The sequence below is a fragment of the Arachis hypogaea genome, chromosome 13 (assembly GCF_003086295.3).
Source record: "Arachis hypogaea cultivar Tifrunner chromosome 13, arahy.Tifrunner.gnm2.J5K5, whole genome shotgun sequence".
In the NCBI taxonomy this organism is placed as follows: domain Eukaryota; kingdom Viridiplantae; phylum Streptophyta; class Magnoliopsida; order Fabales; family Fabaceae; genus Arachis; species Arachis hypogaea.
Window position 1 is genome coordinate 71,709,055 of NC_092048.1, and position 4,488 is coordinate 71,713,542.

At 36.5% G+C, this 4,488-nt stretch overlaps 1 non-coding gene across 1 annotated transcript; it reads right to left on the reverse strand.

Moving 5' to 3' along the window:
- Positions 1-3,644: 3,644 nt before the first annotated feature.
- LOC112738923 (small nucleolar RNA R71) lies at positions 3,645-3,752 on the reverse strand. Its single transcript, XR_003169871.1, has one exon. It is a non-coding gene; the product is annotated as a small nucleolar RNA R71 (small nucleolar RNA).
- Positions 3,753-4,488: the final 736 nt, after the last annotated feature.

A 4,488-nucleotide genomic window follows, 5' to 3' on the forward strand; every position in this document is an offset into this window, starting at 1 on the left:
TCTGGAGCTACAGAACTCGAAATGGCGCGCTTTCAATTGCGTTGGAAATTAGACATCCAGGGCTTTCCAGCAATATATAATAGTTTATACTTTGGCCAAGAATTGACGACGTAAACTGGCGTTCAACGCCAGCTTCTGCCCAAATCTGGCGTCCAGCGCCAGAAAAGGATCCAAAACCAGAGTTGAACGCCCAAACTGGCACAGAACTTGGCGTTCAACTCTACAAATGGCCTCTGCACGTGCAACACTCAGGCTCAGCCCAAACACACACCAAGTGGGCCCCAGAAGTGGATTTATACATCAAATACTTACTCATGTAAACCCTAGTAGCTAGTTTATTATAAATAGGACCTCTTACTATTGTATTAGGCATCTTTGGATTACCTTATGATCCTTTGATCACGTTTTAGGGGGCTGGCCATCTCGGCCATGCCTGGACCTTCACTTATGTATTTTCATACGGTAGAGTTTCTACACTCCATAGATTAAGGTGTGGAGCTCTGCTGTTCCTCAAAGATTAATGCAAAGTACTACTGTTTTCTATTCAATTCTTCTTATTTCGCTTCTAAGATATCCATTCGCACCCAAGAACGTGATGAAGGTGATGATTATATGTGACGCTCATCACCATCTCCCCTATGAACACGTGCCTGACAAACACTTCCGTTCTACATGAAATAAGCTAGAATGAATATCTCTTAGATCTCCTAACCAGAATCTTCGTGGCGTAAGCTAGAATGATGGCGGCATTCAAGAGAATCCGGAAGGTCTAAACCTTGTCTGTGGTATTCCGAGTAGGATTCAATGATTGAATGACTGTGACGAGCTCCTAACTCGCGATTGCAGGGCGTTAGTGACAGACGCAAAAGGATAGTAAATCCTATTCCAGCATGATCGAGAACCGACAGATGAATAGCCGTGCCGTGACAGGGTGCGTGAGCATATTATTCACTGAGAGGATAAGATGAAGCCATTGACATGGGTGATGCCTCCAGACGATTAGCCGTGCCGTGACAGGGCATTGGATCATTTTCCCGAGAGATGACCGAAAGTAGCCATTGACAGTGGTGATGTATCACATAAAGCCAGCCATGGAAAGGAGTAAGACTGATTGGATGAAGATAGCAGGAAAGCAGAGGTTCAGAGGAACGAAAAGCATCTCCATTCGCTTATCTGAAATTCCTACCAATGAATTACATAAGTATCTCTATCCCTATTTTATTATATAATATTCGAAAACACCATTATCACTTTATATCTGCCTGACTGAGATTTACAAGGTGACCATAGCTTGCTTCATACCAACAATCTCCGTGGGATTCGACCCTTACTCACGTAAGGTATTACTTGGACGACCCAGTGCACTTGCTGGTTAGTTGTATCGAAGTTGTAACATATTATGAATTAAGATCAGAGCACCAAGCTTTGGAGCCATTACCAGGATTTGTTTGAGCCTGGAGATCACAATTTCGTGCACCAAGTTTTTGGCGCCGTTGCCGGGGATTGTTCGAGTTTGGACAACTGACGGTTCATCTTGTTGCTCAGATTAGGTAATTTTCTTTCTATTTTATTTTCAAAAATCTTTCAAAAATTTTTCTTTTGTTTTCGAAAAAAAAATATTTTAAAATAAAAATGTTTTCAAAAATATATTTTCCTTCAGAATTTTTAAGAATGAATTCTAGTATTTCATGAAGCATGTTAAAGCCTGGCTGGCTGTAAAGCCATGTCTCAATTCTTATACTCAAGAGAAGAGCTTCTTTATCTTTCTTAGCCAATTGGCTGTTGAATGTAAGGAATGTCAGGCGTGTCATGTCTGAGTTACATACTAAAGCTTGGCTGGCTATCAAGCCGTGCCTGACCCTTTGATTGGAGCTTTAGAGCATAAGATTCCTGGAATTCATATTAAAAATTTTGAATCCTTATTTTTCTTTTTCAAAATAATTTTTCGAAAAATATAAAATAAAAATTAAAAAAAAAATTTTAGAAAATCACAAAAATAAAAAATATTTCATGTTTTCTTGTTTGAGTCTTGAGTCGTGTTATAAGTTTGGTGTCAATTGCATGTGCATCTTGCATTTTTCGAAAATTTCATGCATTCATAGTGTTCTTCATGATCTTCAAGTTGTTCTTTGTCAGTCTTCTTGTTTGATCTTGATGTTTTTCTTGTTTTGTGTCTTTTCTTGTTTTACATGTACATTTTTTATTTATTAGAGTCTAAACATGAAAGATTTGAGTTGACTTTTTCAAAAATTTTTAAAATCAAATTGTTTCTCATGAGTCAAATCAAATTTTCAATTTGAAAATCTTATCTTTTTCAAAATCTTTTTCAAAGATCAAATCTTTTTCAAAATTCTTGGTTATTTTTGAAAATTCCAAAAATAATTTTCAAAAATCTTTTTCTCATTTTTATATCAAATTTTCGAAAATACCATAATCAATTAATGTTTTGATTCAAAAATTTTAAGTTTGTTACTTGATTGTTAAGAAAGATTCAAACTTTAAGTCCTAGAATCATATCTTGTGATTTCTTGTGAATCAAGTCATTAATTGTGATTTTAAAAATCAAATCTTTTTCAAAACTAATTTCTATCATATCTTTTCAAAAATATCTTCTCATCTTATCTTTTTCAAAATATCTTTTCTAACTTCCTAACTTCTTATCTTTTCAAAATTTGTTTCAACTAACTAACTAACTTTTTGTTTGTTTCTTAACTTTTTCAAAACTACCTAACTAACTCTCTCTCTAATTTTCGAAAATATCTTCCCTCTTTTTCAAAAATTTCTTTTTTATTAACTAATTATTTTTATTTTTTATTTAAAAAAAAATTTTCGAAAAAAATACTAAACTTTTTCAAAAACTATTTTCAAAAATCACTAACTCTTTTTCAAAAATTGTTTTCGAAAATTCACTTCCCCCTCTCATCTTCTTCTATTTGTTTATTGATATACTAACATCTTTCCTTCAACTCTCCAAAAATCCGAACCCCCTCTCTCTCTGAGTTCAGATTTTCTTCCCTTCTTTTCTTCTACTAACACAAGGATCCCTATACTGTGGTATAAAGGATCCATATTATTATTACTATTTTTTCTGTGCCATCTTCTTTGTCATATGAGCAGGAGCAAGGACAAGAACATTCTTGTTAAAGCAGATCCAGAACCTGAAAGGACTCTGAAGAAAAAAATTAAGAGAAGCTAAAATACAACAATCCAGAAATAACCTTTCAGAAATTTTCGAACAGGAAAAGGAGATGGCAGCCGAAAATAATAATAATATAAGGAAGATGCTTGGTGACTTCACTGCACCTAATTCCAATTTACATGGAAGAAGCATCTCCATTCCTGCCATTGGAGCAAACAACTTTGAGCTGAAACCTCAATTAGTTTCTCTGATGCAGCAGAACTGCAAGTTTCATGGACTTCCATCTGAAGATCCTTTTCAGTTCTTAACTGAATTCTTGCAGATATGTGATACTGTTAAGACTAATGGAGTAGATCCTGAAGTCTACAGGCTCATGCTTTTCCCTTTTGCTGTAAGAGACAGAGCTAGATTATGGTTGGATTCTCAACCCAAAGACAGCCTGAACTCTTGGGATAAGCTGGTCACGGCTTTCTTAGCCAAGTACTTTCCTCCTCAAAAGCTGAGCAAGCTTAGAGCTGATGTTCAAACCTTCAGACAGAAAGAAGGTGAATCCCTCTATGAAGCTTGGGAAAGATACAAACAGTTGATCAAAAAGTGTCCTTCTGACATGCTTTCAGAATGGACCATCCTGGATATATTCTATGATGGTTTATCTGAGCTATCAAAGATGTCACTGGACACTTCTGCAGGTGGATCCATTCACCTAAAGAAAACGCCTGCAGAAGCTCAAGAACTCATTGACATGGTTGCTATTAACCAGTTCATGTACACTTCTGAAAGGAATCCTGGGAGTAATGGGACGCCTATGAAGAAGGGAGTTCTTGAGGTTGATACTCTGAATGCCATATTGGCTCAGAATAAAATATTGACTCAGCAAGTCAATATGATCTCTTAGAGTCTGCATGTAATGCAAGCTGCATCCAACAGTACTCAAGAGGCTTCTCCTGAAGAAGAAGCTTATGATCCTGAGAACCCTGCAATAGCAGAGGTGAATTACTTAGGTGAAATCATCCAAATTTCTCATGGAAGGATCAAAAGCCCCAACAAGGCTTTAATAATGGTGGAAGAAACAGGTTTAACAACAGCAAGCCTTTTCCATCATCAACTCAGCAACAGACAGAGAACTCTGAACAAAATACTTCTAATTTAGCAAATCTAGTCTCTGATCTATCTAAAGCCACTGTAAGTTTCATGAATGAAACAAGGTCTTCCATTAGAAATCTGGAAGCACAAGTGGGCCAGCTGAGTAAAAGGATCACTGAAATCCCTCCTAGTACTCTCCCAAGTAATACAGAAGAGAATCCAAAAGGAGAGTGCAAGGCCATTGATATAAGCGCCATGGCCGAACC